Source organism: Schistocerca serialis, chromosome 9 (genome assembly GCF_023864345.2).
Source record: "Schistocerca serialis cubense isolate TAMUIC-IGC-003099 chromosome 9, iqSchSeri2.2, whole genome shotgun sequence".
Lineage (NCBI taxonomy): Eukaryota > Metazoa > Arthropoda > Insecta > Orthoptera > Acrididae > Schistocerca > Schistocerca serialis.
The window spans coordinates 515,015,741-515,038,708 of record NC_064646.1 but is presented as its reverse complement, the minus strand read 5'-3'; positions in this window follow the sequence as shown (position 1 = coordinate 515,038,708).

Below are 22,968 nucleotides of genomic sequence, written 5' to 3'. Positions count from 1 at the left end.
AAGCATCGGAATCTAAAACTGGGCTTACAGGAGAGGTTCAAATCATAGAAAGTGAGAGTGTCAGTCCTCTTGTACTTAAGTCGGTATTGTGTCATTTGTATTAAATTCGGATCCAATTTCTGTGTTTCATCGTCAATAAGAAGGTCCAACGGAAACAGTAAACCTAAAGTGAAGCATCGGAATCTAAAACTGGACTCACAGGAGAGGTTCAAACCATAGAAAGTTAGAGTGTCAGTCCTCTTTTACTTAAGTCGGCATTGTGTCTTTTGTATTAAATTCCGATATAATTTTTGTTTTTCATCGTCAATAAGAAGGTGCAAGGTATACAGTAAACCTGAAGTGAAGCATCGGAATCTAAAACTGGACTCACAGGAGAGGTTAAAATGATAGAAAGTGGGAGTGTCAGTCATCTTGTACTTAAGTCGGCATTGTGCCATTTGTATTTAATTCGGATGCAATTCCTGTGTTTCATCGTCAATAAGAAGGTCCAAGGGATACAGTAAACCTGAAGTGAAGCATCGGAATCAAAAACTGGACTCACAGCAGAGGTTCAAATCATAGAAAGTGAGAGTATCAGTCCTATCTTACTTAAGTCGGCATTGTGCCTTTTGAATTTGATTCCGATGCAATTTCTGTGTTTCATCGTCAATAAGAAGGTCCAAGGGATACAGTAAACATTATGTGAAGCATCGGAATCTAAAACTGGACTCACAGGAGAGGATCAAATCATAGAAAATGAGAGTGTCAGTCCTCTTGTACTTAAGTCCCCATTGTGATTTTTGTATAAAATTCGGATGCAATTTCTGTGTTTCATCGTCAATAAGAAGGTCCAAGGGATACATTAAACCTGAAGTGAAGCATCGGAATCTAAAATTGGACTCACAGGAGAGGATCAAATCACAGAAAGATAGAGTGTCAGTCCTCTTATACTTATCGCCATTGTACCTTTTGTATTAAATTCGGATGCAAACTCTGTGTTTCATCGTCAATAAGAAGGTCCAAGATACAGTAAACCTGAAGTGAAGCATCGGAATCTGAAACTGGACTCACAGGAGAGGTTCAAATCATAGAAAGTTAGAGTGTCACTCCTCTTGTACTTTGGTCGGTATTGTGCCATTTATATTAAATTCGGATGCAATTTCTGTGTTTCATCGTCAATAAGAAGGTGCAAGGAATACAGTAAACCTGAAGTGAAGCATCGGAATCTAAAACTGGACTTACAGGATAGGTTCAAATCATAGATTGTGAGAGTGTCAGTCCTCTTGTACTTAAGTCGGCATTGTGGCATTTGTATTAAATTCGGATGCAATTTCTGTGATTCATCGTCAATAAGAAGGTCCAAGGGATACAGTAAACCTGAAGGAAGCATCGGAATCTAAAACTGGACTCACAAGAGAGGTTCAAATCATAGTAAGTGAAAGTTTCAGTAATCTTGTACCTAAGTCGCCATTGTGATTTATGTATTAAATTCGGATGCAATCTCTGTGTTCCATCGTCAATAAGAAGGTCCAAGGGATACAGTAAACCTGAAGTGAAGCATCGGAATTTAAAACTGGACTCACAGGAGAGGTTCAAATCATAGAAAGTTAGAGTGTCAGTCCTCTTGTACTTAAGTCGGCATTGTACCTTTTGAATTAAATTCGGATGGAAACTCTGTGTTTCATTGTCAATAAGAAGGTTCAAGGGATACAGTAAACCTATATGTGAAGCATCGGAATCTAAAACTGGAATCACAGGAGAGGTTCAAATCATAGAAAGTGAGAGTGTCAATCCTCGTGTACTTAAGTCGGCATTGTGCCTTTTGAATTTAATTCCGATGCAATTTCTGTGTTTCATCGTCAATAAGAAGGTGCAAGGTATACAGTAAACCTGAGGTGAAGCATCGGAATCTAAAACTGGACTCACAGGAGAGGTTCAAATCATAGAAAGTGAGAGTATCAGTCCTATCTTACTTAAGTCGGCATTGTGCCTTTTGAATTTGATTCCGATGCAATTTCTGTGTTTCATCGTCAATAAGAAGGTCCAAGGGATACAGTAAACATTATGTGAAGCATCGGAATCTAAAACTGGACTCACAGGAGAGGTTCAAATCATAGCAAGTGAGATTGTCAGTCCTCTTGTACATAAGTCGGCATTGTGCCATTTGTACTAAATTCGGGTGCAATTTCTGTGTTTCATCGTCAATAAGAATGTCCAAGGGATACAGTAAACCTGAAGTGAAGCATCGGTATCTAAAACTGGACTCACAGGAAAGGTTCAAATCATGGAAAGTGAGAGAGTCAGTCCTCTTGTACTCAAGTCGGCATTGTGGCATTTGTATTAAATTCGGGTGCAATTTCTGTGTTTCATCGTCAATAAGAATGTCCAAGGGATACATTAAACATGAAGTGAAGCATCGGAATCTGAAACTGGACTCACATGAGAGGTTCAAATCATAGAAAATTTGAATGTTAGTCCTCTTGTACTTAAGTCGGCATTGTGCCTTTTGTATTAAATTCGGATGCAATTTCAGTGTTTCATCGTCAATAAGAAGGTGCAAGGCATACAGTAAACCTGAGGAGAAGCATCGGATTCTAAAACTGGACTTACAGGAGAGGTTCAAATCATAGAAAGTGAGAGTGTCAGTCCTCTTGTACTTAAGTCGGCATTGTGGCATTTGTATTAAATTCGATTGGAATTTCTGTGTTTCATCGTCAATAAGAAGGTCCATGGGATACAGTAAACCTGAAGTGAAGCATCGGAATCTAAAACTGGACTCACAGGAGAGGATCAAATCATAGAAAATGAGAGTGTCAGTCCTCTTGTACTTAAGTCCCCATTGTGAATTTTGTATTAAATTCGGATGCAATTTCTGTGTTTCATCGTCAATAAGAAGGTCCAAGGGATACATTAAACCTGAAGTGAAGCATCGGAATCTGAAATTGGACTCACAGGAGAGGAACAAATCACAGAAAGATAGAGTGTCAGTCCTCTTATACTTATCGCCATTGTACCTTTTGTATTAAATTCGGATGCAAACTCTGTGTTTCATCGTCAATAAGAAGGTCCAAGATACAGTAAACCTGAAGTGAAGCATCGGAATCTGAAACTGGACTCACAGGAGAGGTTCAAATCATAGAAAGTTAGAGTGTCACTCCTCTTGTACTTTGGTCGGTATTGTGCCATTTGTATTAAATTCGGATGCAATTTCTGTGTTTCATCGTCAATAAGAAGGTGCAAGGTATACAGTAAACCTGAAGTGAAGCATCGGAATCTAAAACTGGACTTACAGGATAGGTTCACATCATAGATTGTGAGAGTGTCAGTCCTCTTGTACTTAAGTCGGCATTGTGGCATTTGTATTAAATTCGGATGCAATTTCTGTGCTTCATCGTCAATAAGAAGGTCCAAGGGATACAGTAAACCTGAAGGAAGCATCGGAATCTAAAACTGGACTCACAAGAGAGGTTCAAATCATAGTAAGTGAGAGTTTCAGTAATCTTGTACTTAAGTCGCCATTGTGATTTATGTATTAAATTCGGATGCAATCTCTGTGTTCCATCGTCAATAAGAAGGTCCAAGGGATACAGTAAACCTGAAGTGAAGCATCGGAATTTAAAACTGGACTCACAGGAGAGGTTCAAATCATAGAAAGTTAGAGTGTCAGTCCTCTTGTACTTAAGTCGGCATTGTACCTTTTGAATTAAATTCGGATGGAAACTCTGTGTTTCATCGTCAATAAGAAGGTTCAAGGGATACAGTAAACCTATATGTGAAGCATCGGAATCTAAAACTGGAATCACAGGAGAGGTTCAAATCATAGAAAGTGAGAGTGTCAATCCTCGTGTACTTAAGTCGGCATTGTGCCTTTTGAATTTAATTCCGATGCAATTTCTGTGTTTCATCGTCAATAAGAAGGTGCAAGGTATACAGTAAACCTGAAGTGAAGCATCGGAATTTAAAACTGGACTCACAGGAGAGGTTCAAATCATAGAAAGTTAGAGTGTCAGTCCTCTTGTACTTAAGTCGGCATTGTACCTTTTGAATTAAATTCGGATGGAAACTCTGTGTTTCATTGTCAATAAGAAGGTTCAAGGGATACAGTAAACTTATATGTGAAGCATCGGAATCTAAAACTGGAATCACAGGAGAGGTTCAAATCATAGAAAGTGAGAGTGTCAATCCTCGTGTACTTAAGTCGGCATTGTGCCTTTTGAATTTAATTCCGATGCAATTTCTGTGTTCCATCGTCAATAAGAAGGTGCAAGGTATACAGTAAACCTGAGGTGAAGCATCGGAATCTAAAACTGGACTCACAGGAGAGGTTCAAATCATAGAAAGTGAGAGTATCAGTCCTATCTTACTTAAGTCGGCATTGTGCCTTTTGAATTTGATTCCGATGCAATTTCTGTGTTTCATCGTCAATAAGAAGGTCCAAGGGATACAGTAAACATTATGTGAAGCATCGGAATCTAAAACTGGACTCACAGGAGAGGTTCAAATCATAGAAAGTGAGATTGTCAGTCCTCTTGTACATAAGTCGGCATTGTGCCATTTGTACTAAATTCGGGTGCAATTTCTGTGTTTCATCGTCAATAAGAATGTCCAAGGGATACAGTAAACCTGAAGTGAAGCATCGGTATCTAAAACTGGACTCACAGGAAAGGTTCAAATCATGGAAAGTGAGAGAGTCAGTCCTCTTGTACTCAAGTCGGCATTGTGGCATTTGTATTAAATTCGGGTGCAATTTCTGTGTTTCATCGTCAATAAGAATGTCCAAGGGATACATTAAACATGAAATGAAGCATCGGAATCTGAAACTGGACTCACATGAGAGGTTCAAATCATAGAAAATTTGAATGTCAGTCCTCTTGTACTTAAGTCGGCATTGTGCCTTTTGTATTAAATTTGGATGCAATTTCAGTGTTTCATCGTCAATAAGAAGGTGCAAGGCATACAGTAAACCTGAGGAGAAGCATCGGATTCTAAAACTGGACTTACAGGAGAGGTTCAAATCATAGAAAGTGAGAGTATCAGTCCTCTTGTACTTAAGTCGGCATTGTGGCATTTGTATTAAATTCGATTGGAAAAATTCTGTGTTTCATCGTCAATAAGAAGGTCCATGGGATACAGTAAACCTGAAGTGAAGCATCGGAATCTAAAACTGGACTCACAGGAGAGGATCAAATCATAGAAAATGAGAGTGTCAGTCCTCTTGTACTTAAGTCCCCATTGTGATTTTTGTATTAAATTCGGATGCAATTTCTGTGTTTCATCGTCAATAAGAAGGTCCAAGGGATACATTAAACCTGAAGTGAAGCATCGGAATCTGAAATTGGACTCACAGGAGAGGAACAAATCACAGAAAGATAGAGTGTCAGTCCTCTTATACTTATCGCCATTGTACCTTTTGTATTAAATTCGGATGCAAACTCTGTGTTTCATCGTCAATAAGAAGGTCCAAGATACAGTAAACCTGAAGTGAAGCATCGGAATCTGAAACTGGACTCACAGTAGAGGTTCAAATCACAGAAAGTTAGAGTGTCACTCCTCTTGTACTTTGGTCGGTATTGTGCCATTTGTATTAAATTCGGATGCAATTTCTGTGTTTCATCGTCAATAACAAGGTGCAAGGTATACAGTAAACCTGAAGGAAGCATCGGAATCTAAAACTGGACTCACAAGAGAGGTTCAAATCATAGTAAGTGAGAGTTTCAGTAATCTTGTACTTAAGTCGCCATTGTGATTTATGTATTAAATTCGGATGCAATCTCTGTGTTCCATCGTCAATAAGAAGGTCCAAGGGATACAGTAAACCTGAAGTGAAGCATCGGAATTTAAAACTGGACTCACAGGAGAGGTTCAAATCATAGAAAGTTAGAGTGTCAGTCCTCTTGTACTTAAGTCGGCATTGTACCTTTTGAATTAAATTCGGATGGAAACTCTGTGTTTCATCGTCAATAAGAAGGTTCAAGGGATACAGTAAACCTATATGTGAAGCATCGGAATCTAAAACTGGAATCACAGGAGAGGTTCAAATCATAGAAAGTGAGAGTGTCAATCCTCGTGTACTTAAGTCGGCATTGTGCCTTTTGAATTTAATTCCGATGCAATTTCTGTGTTTCATCGTCAATAAGAAGGTGCAAGGTATACAGTAAACCTGAGGTGAAGCATCGGAATCTAAAACTGGACTCACAGGAGAGGTTCAAATCATAGAAAGTGAGAGTGTCAGGCCTCTTCTACATAGGTCGGCATTGTGCCTTTTGAATTTAATTCCGATGCAATTTCTGTGTTTCATCGTCAATAAGAAGGTGCAAGGTATACAGTATACCTTAAGTGAAGCATCGGAATCTGAAACTGGACTCACAGGAGAGGTTCAAATCACAGAAAGTTAGAGTGTCAGTCCTCTTTTACTTAAGTCGGCATTGAGTCTTTTGTATTAAATTCGGATGCAAACTCTGTGTTTCATCGCCAATAAGAAGGTCCAAGGGATACAGTAAACCTGAAGTGAAGCATCGGAATCTAAAACTGGACTCACAGGAGAGGTTCAAATCATAGAAAGTGAGATTGTCAGTCCTCTTGTACTTAAGTCGGCATTGTGCCATTTGTATTAAATTCGGGTGCAATTTCTGTGTTTCATCGTCTATAAGAAGGTCCAAGGGAGACATTAAACCTGAAGTGAAGCATCGGAATCTAAAATTGGACTCACAGGAGAGGATCAAATCACAGAAAGTTAGAGTGTCAGTCCTCTTGTACTTAAGTCGGCATTGTACCTTTTGTATTAAATTCGGATGCAAACTCTGTGTTTCATCGCCAATAAGAAGGTCCAAGGGATACAGTAAACCTGAAGTGAAGCATTGGAATCTAAAACTGGACTCACAGGAGAGGTTCAAATCATAGAAAGTGAGAGTGGCAGTCCTCTTCTATATAGGTCGGCATTGTGCCTTTTGAATTTAATTCCGATGCAATTTCTGTGTTTCATCGTCAATAAGAAGGTGCAAGGGATACAGTAAACCTTAAGTGAAGCATCGGAATCTGAAACTGGACTCACAGGAGAGGTTCAAATCATAGAAAGTTAGAGTGTCACTCCTCTTGCACTCAAGTCGGTATTGTGCCTTTTGTATTAAATTCGGATGCAATTTCTCTGTTTCATCGTCAATAAGAAAGTCCAAGGGATACAGTAAATCTAAAGTGAAGCATCGGAATCTAAAACTGGACTCACAGGAGAGGTTCAAATCACAGAAAGTTAGAGTGTCAGTCCTCTTTTATTTAAGTCGGCATTGAGTCTTTTGTATAAAATTCCGATATAATTTTTGTTTTTCATCGTCAATACGAAGGTGCAAGGTATACAGTAAACCTGAAGTGAAGCATCGGAATCTAAAACTGGACTCACAGCAGAGGTTTAAATCATAGAAATTGAGAGTGTCAGTCATCTTGTACTTAAGTCGGCATTGTGCCATTTGTATTTAATTCGGATGCAATTCCTGTGTTTCATCGTCAATAAGAAGGTCCAAGGGATACAGTAAACCTGAAGTGAAGCATCGGAATCAAAAACTGGACTCACAGGAGAGGATCAAAGCATAGAAAATGAGAGAGTCAGTCCTCTTGTACTGAAGTCGCCATTGTGATTTTTGTATTAAATTCGGATGCCATTTCTGTGTTTCATCGTCAATAAGAAGGTCCAAGGGATACATTAAACCTGAAGTGAAGCATCGGAATCTAAAATTGGACTCACAGGAGAGGATCAAATCACAGAAAGTTAGAGTGTCAGTATTCTTGTACTTAAGTCGGCATTGTACCTTTTGTATTAAATTCGGATGCAAACTCTGTGTTTCATCGCCAATAAGAAGGTCCAAGGGATACAGTAAACCTGAAGTTAAGCATCGGAATCTAAAACTGGACTCACAGGAGAGGTTCAAATCATAGAAAGTGAGATTGTCAGTCCTCTTGTACTGAAGTCGGCATTGTGCCATTTGTATTAAATTCGGGTGCAATTTCTGTGTTTCATCGTCTATAAGAAGGTCCAAGGGATACAGTAAACCTGAAGTGAAGCATCGGAATCTACAACTGGACTCACAGGAGAGGTTCAAATCATAGAAAGTGAGATTGTCAGTCCTCTTGTACTTAAGTCGGCATTGTACCTTTTGTATTAAATTCGGATGCAAACTCTGTGTTTCATCGCCAATAAGAAGGTCCAAGGGATACAGTAAACCTGAAGTTAAGCATCGGAATCTAAAACTGGACTCACAGGAGAGGTTCAAATCATAGAAAGTGAGATTGTCAGTCCTCTTGTACTGAAGTCGGCATTGTGCCATTTGTATTAAATTCGGGTGCAATTTCTGTGTTTCATCGTCTATAAGAAGGTCCAAGGGATACAGTAAACCTGAAGTGAAGCATCGGAATCTGAAAGTGGACTCACAGAAGAGGTTCAAATCATAGAAAGTTTGAATGTCAGTCCTCTTGTACTTAAGTCGGCATTGTGCCTTTTGTTTTAAATTCGGATGCAATATCAGTGTTTCATCGTCAATAAGAAGGTGCAAGGGATACATTAAACCTGAAGTGAAGCATCGGAATCTAAAATTGGACTCACAGGAGAGGATCAAATCACAGAAAGTTAGAGTGTCAGTCCTCTTGTACTTAAGTCGGCATTGTACCTTTTGTATTAAATTCGGATGCAAACTCTGTGTTTCATCGCCAATAAGAAGGTCCAAGGGATACAGTAAACCTGAAGTGAAGCATCGGAATCTAAAACTGGACTCACAGGAGAGGTTCAAATCATAGAAAGTGAGATTGTCAGTCCTCTTGTACTTAAGTCGGCATTGTGCCATTTGTATTAAATTCGGGTGCAATTTCTGTGTTTCATCGTCTATAAGAAGGTCCAAGGGAGACATTAAACCTGAAGTGAAGCATCGGAATCTAAAATTGGACTCACAGGAGAGGATCAAATCACAGAAAGTTAGAGTGTCAGTCCTCTTGTACTTAAGTCGGCATTGTACCTTTTGTATTAAATTCGGATGCAAACTCTGTGTTTCATCGCCAATAAGAAGGTCCAAGGGATACAGTAAACCTGAAGTGAAGCATTGGAATCTAAAACTGGACTCACAGGAGAGGTTCAAATCATAGAAAGTGAGAGTGTCAGTCCTCTTCTATATAGGTCGGCATTGTGCCTTTTGAATTCAATTCCGATGCAATTTCTGTGTTTCATCGTCAATAAGAAGGTGCAAGGGATACAGTAAACCTTAAGTGAAGCATCGGAATCTGAAACTTGACTCACAGGAGAGGTTCAAATCATTGAAAGTTAGAGTGTCACTCCTCTTGCACTTAAGTCGGTATTGTGCCTTTTGTATTAAATTCGGATGCAATTTCTGTGTTTCATCGTCAATAAGAAGGTCCAAGGGATACAGTAAATCTAAAGTGAAGCATCGGAATCAAAAATTGGACTCACAGGAGAGGATCAAATCACAGAAAGTTAGAGTGTCAGTCCTCTTGTACTTAAGTCGGCATTGTATCTTTTGTATTAATTTCGGATGCAAACTCTGTGTTTCATCGTCAATAAGAAGGTCCAAGGGATACAGTAAACCTTTAGTGAAGCATCGGAATCTATAACTGGACTCACAGGAAAGGTTCAAATCATAGAAAGTTAGAGTGTCACTCCTCTGGTACTTAGGTCGGTATTGTGCCATTTGTATTAAATTCGGTTTCTGTGTTTCATCGTCAATAAGAAGGTTCAAGGTATACAGTAAACCTGAAGTGAAGCATCGGAATCTAAAACTGGACTTACAGGAGAGGTTCAAATCATAGAATGTGAGAGTGTCAGTCCCCTTGTACTTAAGTCGGCATTGTGGCATTTGTATTAAATTCGGATGCAATTTCTGTGTTTCATCGTCAATAAGAACGTCCAAGGAATGCAGTAAACCTGAAGGAAGCATCGGAATCTAAAACTGGACTCACAAGAGAGGTTCAAACCATAGTACGTGAGAGTTTCAGTCCTCTTGTACTTAAGTCACCATTGTGATTTTTGTATTAAATTCGGATGCAATTTCTGTGTTTCATCGTCAATAAGAAGGTCGAAGGGATACAGTAAACATGAAGTGAAGCATCGGAATTTAAAACTGGACTCACAGGAGAGGTTCAAATCATAGAAAGTTAGAGTGTCTGTCCTCTTGTACTTAAGTCGGCATTGTACCTTTTGATTTAAATTCGGATGCAAACTCTGTGTTTCATCGTCAATAAGAAGGTTCAAGGGATACAGTAAACCTGAAGAGAATCATCGGAATCTAAAACAGGAATCACAGGAGAGGTTCAAATCATAGAAAGTGAGAGTGTCAGTCCTCGTGTACTTAAGTCGGCATTGTGCCTTTTGAATTTAATTCCGATGCAATTTCTGTGTTTCATCGTCAATAAGAAGATGCAAGGTATACAGTAAACCTGAGGTGAAGCATCGGAATTTAAAACTGGACTCACAGGAGAGGTTCAAATCATAGAAATTGAGAGTGTCAGTCCTCTTCTACATAGGTCGGCATTGTGCCTTTTGAATTTAATTCCGATGCAATTTCTGTGTTTCATCGTCAATAAGAAGGTGCAAGGGATACAGTAAACCTTAAGTGAAGCATCGGAATCTGAAACTGAACTCACAGAAGAGGTTCAAACCATAGAAAGTTAGAGTGTCACTCCTACTGCACTTAAGTCGGTATTGTGCCTTTTGTATTAAATTCGGATGCAATTTCTATGTTTCATCGTCAATAAGAAAGTCCAAGGGATACAGTAAACCTAAAGTGAAGCATCGGAATCTAAAACTGGACTCACAGGAGAGGTTCAAATCATAGAAAGTTAGAGTGTCAGTCCTCTTTTACTTAAGTCGGCATTGTGTCTTTTGTATTAAATTCCGATATAATTTTTGTTTTTCATCGTCAATACGAAGGTGCAAGGTATACAGTAAACCTGAAGTGAAGCATCGGAATCTAAAACTGGACTCACGGGAGAAGTTTAAATCATAGAAATTGAGAGTGTCAGTCATCTTGTACTTAAGTCGGCATTGTACCTTTTGTATTAAATTCGGATGCTAACTCTGTGTTTCATCGTCAATAAGAAGGTGCAAAGTATACAGTAAACCTTAAGTGAAGCATCGGAATCTGAAACTGGACTCACAGGAGAGGTTCAAATCACAGAAAGTTAGAGTGTCAGTCCTCTTTTACTTAAGTCGGCATTGAGTCTTTTGTATTAAATTCCGATATAAATTTTGTTTTTCATCGTCAATACGAAGGTGCAAGGTATACAGTAAACCTGAAGTGAAGCATCGGAATCTAACACTGGACTCAAAGGAGAGGTTTAAATCATAGAAATTCAGAGTGTGTCAGTCATCTTGTACTTAAGTCGGCATTGTGCCATTTGTATTTAATTCGGATGCAATTCCTGTGTTTCATCGTCAATAAGAAGGTCCAAGGGATACAGTAAACTTGAAGGGAAGCATCGGAATCAAAAACTGGACTCACAGGAGAGGATCAAAGCATAGAAAATGAGAGAGTCAGTCCTCTTGTACTTAAGTCGTCATTGTGATTTTTGTATTAAATTCGGATGCCATTTCTGTGTTTCATCGTCAATAAGAAGGTCCAAGGGATACATTAAACCTGAAGTGAAGCATCGGAATCTAAAATTGGACTCACAGGAGAGGATCAAATCACAGAAAGTTAGAGTGTCAGTCCTCTTGTACTTAAGTCGGCATTGTACTTTTTGTATTAAATTCGGATGCAAACTCTGTGTTTCATCGCCAATAAGAAGGTCCAAGGGATACAGTAAACCTGAAGTGAAGCATCGGAATCTAAAACTGGACTCACAGGAGAGGTTCAAATCATAGAAAGTGAGATTGTCAGTCCTCTTGTACTTAAGTCGGCATTGTGCCATTTGTATTAAATTCGGGTGCAATTTCTGTGTTTCATCGTCTATAAGAAGGTCCAAGGGATACATTAAACCTGAAATGAAGCATCGGAATCTAAAATTGGACTCACAGGAGAGGATCAAATCACAGAAAGTTAGAGTGTCAGTCCTCTTGTACTTAAGTCGGCATTGTACCTTTTGTATTAAATTCGGATGCAAACTCTGTGTGTCATCGCCAATAAGAAGGTCCAAGGGATACAGTAAACCTGAAGTGAAGCATCGGAATCTAAAACAGGACTCACAGGAGAGGTTCAAATCATAGAAAGTTAGAGTGTCAGTCCTCTTGTACTTAAGTCGGCATTGTGCCTTTTGAATTTAATTCCGATGCAATTTCGGTGTTTCATCGTCAATAAGAAGGTGCAAGGTATACAGTAAACCTGAGGTGAAGCATCGGAATCTAAAACTGGACTCAGAGGAGAGGTTCAAATCATAGAAAGTGAGAGTGTCAGTCCTCTTCTATATAGGTCGGCATTGTGCCTTTTGAATTTAATTCCGATGCAATTTCTGTGTTTCATCGTCAATAAGAAGGTGCAAGGTATACAGTAAACCTGAGGTGAAGCATCGGAATCTACAACTGGACTCACAGGAGAGATTCAAATCATAGTAAGTTAGAGTGTCACTCCTCTTGTACTTGAGTCGGTATTGTGCCTCTTCTATTAAATTCGGATGCAATTTCTGTGTTTCATCGTCAATAAGAAGGTCCAAGGGATACAGTAAACCTGAAGTGAAGCATCGGAATCGGAAACTGGACTCACAGAAGAGGTTAAAATCAAAGAAAGTTTGAAAGTCAGTCCTCTTGTACTTAAGTCGGCATTGTGCTTTTTGTTTTAAATTCGGATGCTATATCAGTGTTTCATCGTCAATAAGAAGGTGCAAGGTATACTGTAAACTTGAGGTGAAGCATCGGAATCTAAAACTGGACTCACAGGAGAGGATCAACGCATAGAAAATGAGAGTGTCAGTCCTCTTGTACTTAAGTTGCCATTGTGATTTTTGTATTAAATTCGGATGCAATTTCTGTGTTTCATCGTCAATAAGAAGGTCCAAGGGATACATTAAACCTGAAGTGAAACATCGGAATCTAAAATTGGACTCACAGGAAAGGATCAAATCACAGAAAGTTAGAGTGTCAGTCCTCTTGTACTTAAGTCGGCATTGTATCTTTTGTATTAAATTCGGATGCAAACTCTGTGTTTCATCGTCAATAAGAAGGTCCAAGGGATACAGTAAACCTAAAGTGAAGCATCGGAATCTAAAACTGGACTCACAGGAAAGGTTCAAATAATAGAAAGTTAGAGTGTCACTCCTCTTGTACTTAGGTCGGTATTGTGCCATTTGTATTAAATTCGGTTTCTGTGTTTCATCGTCAATAAGAAGGTTCAAGGTATACAGTAAACCTGAAGTGAAGCATCGGAATCTAAAACTGGGCTTACAGGAGAGGTTCAAATCATAGAATGTGAGAGTGTCAGTCCTCTTGTACTTAAGTCGGCATTGTTTCATTTGTATTAAATTCGGATGCAATTTCTGTGTTTCATCGTCAATAAGAAGGTCCAAGGAATGCAGTAAACCTGAAGGAAGCATCGGAATCTAAAACTGGACTCACAAGAGAGGTTCAAATCATAGTACGTGAGAGTTTCAGTCCTCTTGTACTTAAGTCGCTATTGTGATATTTGTATTAAATTCGGATGCAATTTCTGTGTTTCATCGTCAATAAGAAGGTCGAAGGGATACAGTAAACATGAAGTGAAGCATCGGAATATAAAACTGGACTCACAGGAGAGGTCCAAATCATAGAAAGTTAGAGTGTCTGTCCTCTTGTACTTAAGTCGGCATTGTACCTTTTGAATTAAATTCGGATGCAAACTCTGTGTTTCATCGTCAATAAGAAGGTTCAAGGGATACAGTAAACCTGAAGTGAATCATCGGAATCTAAAACTGGAATCACAGGAGAGGTTCAAATCATAGAAAGTGAGAGTGTCAGTCCTCGTGTACTTAAGTCGGCATTGTGCCTTTTGAATTTAATTCCGATGCAATTTCTGTGTTTCATCGTCAATAGGAAGGTGCAAGGTATACAGTAAACCTGAGGTGAAGCATCGGAATTTAAAACTGTCTCACAAGAGAGGTTCTAATCATAGAAATTGAGAGTGTCAGTCCTCTTCTACATAGGTCGGCATAGTGCCTTTTGAATTTAATTCCGATGCAATTTCTGTGTTTCGTCGTCAATAAGAAGGTGCAAGGGATACAGTAAACCTTAAGTGAGGCATCGGAATCTGAAACTGGACTCACAGGAGAGGTTCAAATCATAGAAAGTTAGAGTGTCACTCCTATTGCACTTAAGTCGGTATTGTGCCTTTTGTATTAAATTCGGATGCAATTTCTATGTTTCATCGTCAATAAGAAAGTCCAAGGGATACAGTAAACCTAAAGTGAAGCATCGGAATCTAAAACTGGACTCACAGGAGAGGTTCAAATCATAGAAAGTTAGAGTGTCAGTCCTCTTTCACTTAAGTCGGCATTGTGTCTTTTGTATTAAATTCCGATATAATTTTTGTTTTTCATCGTCAATAAGAGGGTGCAATGTATACAGTAAACCTCAAGTGAAGCATCGGAATCTAAAAGTGGACTCACAGGAGAGGTTCAAATCATAGAAATTGAGAGTGTCAGTCATCTTGTACTTAAGTCGACATTGTGCCATTTGTATTTAATTCGGATGCAATTCCTGTGTTTCATCGTCAATAAGAAGGTCCAAGGGATACAGTAAACCTGAAGTGAAGCATCGGAATCAAAAACTGGGCTCACAGGAGAGGTTCAAATCATAGAAAGTGAGAGTATCAGTCCTCTTTTACTTAAGTCGGCATTGTGCCTTTTGAATTTGATTCCGATGCGATTTCTGTGTTTCTTCGTCAATAAGAAGGTCCAAGGGATACAGTAAACATTAAGTGAAGCATCGGAATCTAAAACTGGACTCACAGGAGAGGTTCAAATCATAGAAAGTGAGATTGTCAGTCCTCTTGTACTTAAGTCGGCATTGTGCCATTTGTATTAACTTCGGGTGCAATTTCTGTGTTTCATCGCCAATAAGAAGGTCCAAGGGATACAGTAAACCTGAAGTGAAGCTTCGGAATCTGAAACTGGACTCACAGGAGAGATTCAAATCATAGAAAGTTTGAATGTCAGTCCTCTTGTACTTATGTCGGCATTGTGCCTTTTGTATTAAATTCGGATGCAGTATCAGTGTCTCAACGTCAATAATAAGGTGCAAGGTATTCAGTAAACTTGAGGTGAAGCATCGGAATCTAAAACTGGACTTACAGGAGAGGTTCAAATCATAGAAAGTAGGTGTGTCAGTCCTCTTGTACTTAAGGCGGCATTGTAGCATTTGTATTAAATTCGATTGGAATTTCTGTGTTTCATCGTCAATAAGAAGGTCCAAGGGATACAGTAAACCTGAAGTGAAGCATCGGAATCTAAAACTGGACTCACAGGAGAGGTTCAAAGCATAGAAAATGAGAGTGTCAGTCCTCTTGTACTTAAGTCGCCATTGTGAATTTTGTATTAATATTGGATGCAATTTCTGTGTTTCATCGTCAATAAGAAGGTCCAAGGGATACATTAAACCTGAAGTGAAGCATCGGAATCTAAAACTGGACTCACAGGAGAGGATCAAATCACAGAAAGTTAGAGTGTCAGTCCTCTTGTACTTAAGCCGGCATTGTACCATTTGTATAAAATTCGGATGCAAACTCTGTGTTTCATCGTCAATAAGAAGCTCCAAGGGATACAGTAAACCTGAAGTGAAGCATCGAAATCTAAAACTGGACTCACGGGGGAGGTTCAAATCATAGAAAGTTAGAGTGTCACTCCTCTTGTACTTAGGTCGGTATTGTGCCTTTTGTATTACATTCGGATGCAATTTCTGTGTTTCATCGTCAATAAGAAGGAGCAAGGTATACAGAAAACCTGAAGTGAAGCATCGGAATCTAAAACTGGACTAACAGGAGAGGTTCAAATCATAGAATGTGACAGTGTCAGTCCTCTTGTACTTAAGTCGGCATTGTGGCATTTGTATTACATTAGGATGCAATTTCTGTGTTTCATCGTCAATAAGAAGGTCCAAGGGATACAGTAAACCTGAAGTGAAGCATCGGAATCTAAAGGTGGACTCACAGGAGAGGTTCAAATCACAGAAAGTTTGAGTGTCAGTCCTCTTGTACTTAAGTCAGCATTGTGCTTTTGTATTAAATTCAGATGCAATATCAGTGTTTCATCGTCAATAAGAAGGTGCAAGGTATACAGTAAACCTGAGGTGAAGCATCGGAATCTAAAACTGGACTTAAAGGAGAGGTTCAAAACATAGAAAGTGAGAGTGTCAGTCCTCTTGTACTTAAGTCGGCATTGTGGCATTTGTATTAAATTCGATTGGAATTTCTGTGTTTCATCGTCAATAAGAAGGTCCAAGGGATACAGTAAACCTGAAGTGAAGCAATGGAATCTAAAACTGGACTCACAGGAGAGGTTCAAATCATAGAAAATGAGAGTGTCAGTCCTCTTTTACTTAAGTCGGCATTGTGTCTTTTGTATTAAATTCCGATATAATTTTTGATTTTCATCGTCAATAAGAAGGTGCAAGGTATACAGTAAACCTGAAGTGAAGCATCGGAATCTAAAACTGGGCTCACAGGAGAGGTTCAGATCATAGAATGTTAGAGTGTCAGTCCTCTTGTACTTAAGTCGGCAATGTGCCATTTGTATTAAATTCGGATGCAATTTCTGTGTTTCATCGTCAATAAGAAGGTCCCCCGGGATACAGGAAACCTGAAGTGAAGCATCGGAATCAAAACTGGACTCACAGGATACGTTCAAATCATGGAAAGTGAGAGAGTCAGCCCTCTTGTACTTAAGTCGGCATTGTGGCATTTGTATTAAATTCGGATGCAATTTCTGTGTTTCATCGTCAATAAGAAGGTCCAAGGGATACGGTAAACCTGAAGTGAAGCATCGGAATCTACAACTGGACTCACAGGAGAGGTTCAAATCATAGAAAGTTAGAGTGTCACTCCTCTTGCACTTAAGTCGGTATTGTGCGTTTTGTATTAAATTCGGATGCAATTTCTGTGTTTCATCGTCAATTAGAAAGTCCAAGGGATACAGTAAATCTAAAGTGAAGAATCGGAATCTAAAACTGGACTCACAGGAGAGGTTCAAATCATAGAAAGTTAGAGTGTCAGTCCTCTTTTACTTAAGTCGGCATTGTGTCTTTTGTATTAAATTCCGATAAATTTTTGTTTTTCATCGTCAATAAGAAGGAGCAAGGTATACAGTAAACCTGAAGTGAAGCATCGGAATCTAAAACTGGGCTCACAGGAGAGGTTCAAATCATTGAAAGTGAGATTGTCAGTCCTCTTTTACTTAAGTCGGCATTGTGCCATTTGTATTAAATTCGGGTGAAATTTCTGTGTTTCATCGTCAATAAGAAGGTCCAAGGGATACAGTAAACCTGAAGTGAAGCATCGGAATCTAAAACTGGACTCACAGGATAGGTTCAAAACATGGAAAGTGAGAGAGTCAGCCCTCTTGTACTTAAGTCGGCATTGTGGCATTTGTATTAATTTCGGATGCAATTTCTGTGTTTCATCGTCAATAAGAAGGTCCAAGGGATACAGTAAACCTGAAGTGAAGCATCAGAATCTACAACTGGACTCACAGGAGAGATTCAAATCATAGTAAGTTAGAGTGTCACTCCTCTTGTACTTGAGTCGGTATTGTGCCTTTTGTATTAAATTCGGATGCAATTTCTGTGTTTCATCGTCAATAAGAAAGTCCAAGGGATACAGTAAACCTGAAGTGAAGCATCGGAATCTGAAACTGGACTCACAGGAGAGGTTCAAATCATAGAAAGTTTGATTGTCAGTCCTCTTGTACCTAAGTCGGCATTGTGCATTTTGTATTAAATTCGGATGCAATATCAGTGTTTCATTGTCAATAAGAAGGTGCAAGGTATACAGTAAACCTGAGGTGAAACATCGGAATCTAAAACTGGACTTACATGAGAGGTTCAAATCATAGAAAGTGAGAGTGTCAGTCCTCTATTACTTAAGTCGGCATTGTGGCATTTGTACTAAATTCGATTGTAATTTCTGTGTTTCATCGTCAATAAGAAGGTCCAAGGGATACAGTAAACCTGAAGTGAAGCATCGGAATCTAAAACTGGACTTACAGGAGAGGTTCAAAGCATAGAAAATGAGAGTGTCAGTCCTCTTGTACTTAAGTCGCCATTGTGATTTTTGTATTAAATTCGGATGCAATTTCTGTGTTTCATCGTCAATAAGAAGGTCCAAGGGATACATTAAACCTGAAGTGAAGCATCGGAATCTAAAACTGGACTCACAGGAGAGGATCAAAACACAGAAAGTTAGAGTGTCAGTCCTCTTGTACTTAAGTCGGCATTGTACCTTTTGTATTAAATTCGGATGCAAACTCTGTGTTTCATCGTCAATAAGAAGGTCCAAGGGATACAGTAAACCTGAAGTGAAGCATCGGAATCAAAAACTGGGCTCACAGGAGAGATCAAATCATAGAAAGTGAGAGTATCAGTCCTCTTTTACTTAAGTCGGCATTGTGCCTTTTGAATTTGATTCCGATGCAATTTCTGTGTTTCTTCGTCAATAAGAAGGTCCAAGGGATACAGTAAACATTAAGTGAAGCATCGGAATCTAAAACTGGACTCACAGGAGAGGTTCAAATCATAGAAAGTGAGATTGTCAGTCCTCTTGTACTTAAGTCGGCATTGTGGCATTTGTAATAAATTCGGATGCAATTTCTGTGTTTCATCGTCAATACGAAGGTCCAAGGGATACAGTAAACCTGAAGTGAAGCTTCGGAATCTGAAACTGGACTCACAGGAGAGATTCAAATCATAGAAAGTTTGAATGTCAGTCCTCTTGTACTTATGTCGGCATTGTGCCTTTTGTATTAAATTCGGATGCAGTATCAGTGTCTCAACGTCAATAATAAGGTGCAAGGTATTCAGTAAACTTGAGGTGAAGCATCGGAATCTAAAACTGGACTTACAGGAGAGGTTCAAATCATAGAAAGTGAGAGTGTCAGTCCTCTTGTACTTAAGGCGGAATTGTAGCATTTGTATTAAATTCGATTGGAATTTCTGTGTTTCATCGTCAATAAGAAGGTCCAAGGGATACAGTAAACCTGAAGTGAAGCATCGGAATCTAAAACTGGACTCAGAGGAGAGGTTCAAAGCATAGAAAATGAGAGTGTCAGTCCTCTTGTACTTAAGTCGCCATTGTGATTTTTGTATTAATATTGGATGCAATTTCTGTGTTTCATCGTCAATAAGAAGGTCCAAGGGATACATTAAACCTGAAGTGAAGCATCGGAATCTAAAACTGGACTCACAGGAGAGGATCAAATCACAGAAAGTTAGAGTGTCAGTCCTCTTGTACTGAAGCCGGCATTGTACCATTTGTATAAAATTCGGATGCAAACTCTGTGTTTCATCGTCAATAAGAAGGTCCAAGGGATACAGTAAACCTGAAGTGAAGCATCGAAATCTAAAACTGGACTCACGGGAGAGGTTCAAATCATAGAAAGTTAGAGTGTCACTCCTCTTGTACTTAGGTCGGTATTGTGCCATTTGTATTAAATTCGGATGCAATTTCTGTGTTTCATCGTCAATAAGAAGGAGCAAGGTATTCAGAAAACCTGAAGTGAAGCATCGGAATCTAAAACTGGACTAACAGGAGAGGTTCAAATCATAGAATGTGACAGTGTCAGTCCCCTTGTACTTAAGTCGGCATTGTGGCATTTGTATTAAATTAGGATGCAATTTCTGTGTTTCATCGTCAATAAGAAGGTCCAAGGGATACAGTAAACCTGAAGTGAAGCATCGGAATCTAAAACTGGACTCACAGGAGAGGTTCAAATCACAGAAAGTTTGAGTGTCAGTCCTCTTGTACTTAAGTCAGCATTGTGCTTTTGTATTAAATTCAGATGCAATATCAGTGTTTCATCGTCAATAAGAAGGTGCAAGGTATACAGTAAACCTGAGGTGAAGCATCGGAATCTAAAACTGGACTTAAAGGAGAGGTTCAAAACATAGAAAGTGAGAGTGTCAGTCCTCTTGTACTTAAGTCGGCATTGTGGCATTTGTATTAAATTCGATTGGAATTTCTGTGTTTCATCGTCAATAAGAAGGTCCAAGGGATACAGTAAACCTGAAGTGAAGCAATGGAATCTAAAACTGGACTCACAGGAGAGGTTCAAATCATAGAAAATGAGAGTGTCAGTCCTCTTTTACTTAAGTCGGCATTGTGTCTTTTGTATTAAATTCCGATATAATTTTTGATTTTCATCGTCAATAAGAAGGTGCAAGGTATACAGTAAACCTGAAGTGAAGCATCAGAATCTAAAACTGGGCTCACAGGAGAGGTTCAGATCATAGAATGTTAGAGTGTCAGTCCTCTTGTACTTAAGTCGGCAATGTGCCATTTGTATTAAATTCGGATGCAATTTCTGTGTTTCATCGTCAATTAGAAAGTCCAAGGGATACAGTAAACCTAAAGTGAAGAATCGGAATCTAAAACTGAACTCACAGGAGAGGTTCAAATCATAGAAAGTTAGAGTGTCAGTCCTCTTTTACTTAAGTCGGCATTGTGTCTTTTGTATTAAATTCCGATAAAATTTTTGTTTTTCATCGTCAATAAGAAGGTGCAAGGTATACAGTAAACCTGAAGTGAAGCATCGGAATCTAAAACTGGGCTCACAGGAGAGGTTCAATTCATTGAAAGTGAGATTGTCAGTCCTCTTTTACTTAAGTCGGCATTGTGCCATTTGTATTAAATTCGGGTGAAATTTCTGTGTTTCATCGTCAATAAGAAGGTCCAAGGGATACAGTAAACCTGAAGTGAAGCATCGGAATCTAAAACTGGACTCACAGGATAGGTTCAAATCATGGAAAGTGAGAGAGTCAGCCCTCTTGTACTTAAGTCGGCATTGTGGCATTTGTATTAAATTCGGATGCAATTTCTGTGTTTCATCGTCAATAAGAAGGTCCAAGGGATACAGTAAACCTGAAGTGAAGCATCGGAATCTACAACTGGACTCACAGGAGAGATTCAAATCATAGTAAGTTAGAGTGTTACTCCTCTTGTACTTGAGTCGGTATTGTGCCTTTTGTATTAAATTCGGATGCAATTTCTGTGTTTCATCGTCAATAAGAAGGTCCAAGGGATACAGTAAACCTGAAGTGAAGCATCGGAATCTGAAACTGGACTCACAGGAGAGGTTCAAATCATAGAAAGTTTGATTGTCAGTCCTCTTGTACCTAAGTCGGCATTGTGCCTTTTGTATTAAATTCGGATGCAATATCAGTGTTTTATTGTCAATAAGAAGGTGCAAGGTATACAGTAAACCTGAGGTGAAACATCGGAATCTAAAACTGGACTTACATGAGAGGTTCAAATCATAGAAAGTGAGAGTGTCAGTCCTCTTGTACTTAAGTCGGCATTGTGGCATTTGTACTAAATTCGATTGTAATTTCTGTGTTTCATCGTCAATAAGAAGGTCCAAGGGATACAGTAAACCTGAAGTGAAGCATCGGAATCTAAAACTGGACTCACAGGAGAGGTTCAAAGCATAGAAAATGAGAGTGTCAGTCCTCTTGTACTTAAGTCGCCATTGTGATTTTTGTATTAAATTCGGATGCAATTTCTGTGTTTCATCGTCAATAAGAAGGTCCAAGGGATACATTAAACCTGAAGTGAAGCATCGGAATCTAAAACTGGACTCACAGGAGAGGATCAAAACACAGAAAGTTAGAGTGTCAGTCCTCTTGTACTTAAGTCGGCATTGTACCTTTTGTATTAAATTCGGATGCAAACTCTGTGTTTCATCGTCAATAAGAAGGTCCAAGGGATACAGTAAACCTGAAGTGAAGCATCGGAATCTAAAACTGGACTCACAGGAGAGGTTCAAATCATAGAAAGTTAGTGTGTCACTCCTCTTGTACTTAGGTCGGTATTGTGCCATTTGTATTAAATTCGGATGCAATTTCTGTGTTTCATCGTCAATAAGAAGGTGCAAGGTGTACAGTAAACCTAAAGTGAAGCATCGGAATCTAAAACTGGACTTACAGGATAGGTTCAAATCATAGGATGTGAGAGTGTCAGTCCTTTTCTACTTAAGTCGGCATTGTGGCATTTGTATTAAATTCGGATCTAATTTCTGTGTTTCATCGTCAATAAGAAGGTCCAAGGGATACAGTAAACCAGAAGGAAGCATCTGAATCTAAAACTGGACTCACAAGAGAGGTTCAAATCATAGTAAGTGAGAGTTTCAGTCCTCTTGTACTTAAGTCGCCATTGTGATTTTTGTATTAAATTCGGATGCAATTTCTGTGTTTCATCGTCAATAAGATGGTCCAAGGGATACAGTAAACCTAAAGTGAAGCATCGGAATCTAAAACTGGACTCACAGGAGAGGTTCAAATCATAGAAAGTTAGAGTGTCAGTCGTCTTTTACTTAAGTCGGCATTGTGACTTTTGTATTAAATTCCGATATAATTTTTGTTTTTCATCGTCAATAAGAAGGTGCAAGGTATACAGTAAACCTGAAGTGAAGCATCGGAATCTAAAACTGGACTCACAGGAGAGGTTAAAATCATAGAAAGTGAGAGTGTCTGTCTTCTTGTACTTAAGTTGGCATTGTGCCATTTGTATGTAATACGGATGCAATTCCTGTGTTTCATCGTCAATAAGAAGGTCCAAGGGATACAGTAAACCTGAAGTGAAGCATGGGAATCTATAACTGGACTCACAGGAGAGATTCAAATCATAGTAAGTTAGAGTGTCACTCCTCTTGTCCTTGAGTCGGTATTGTGCCTTTTGTATTAAATTCGGATGCAATTTCTGTGTTTCATCGTCAATAAGAAGGTCCAAGAGATACAGTAAACCTGCAGTGAAGCATCGGAATCTAAAACTGGACTTACAGGAGAGGTTCAAATCGTAGAAAGTGAGAGTGTCGGTCCTCTTGTACTTAAGT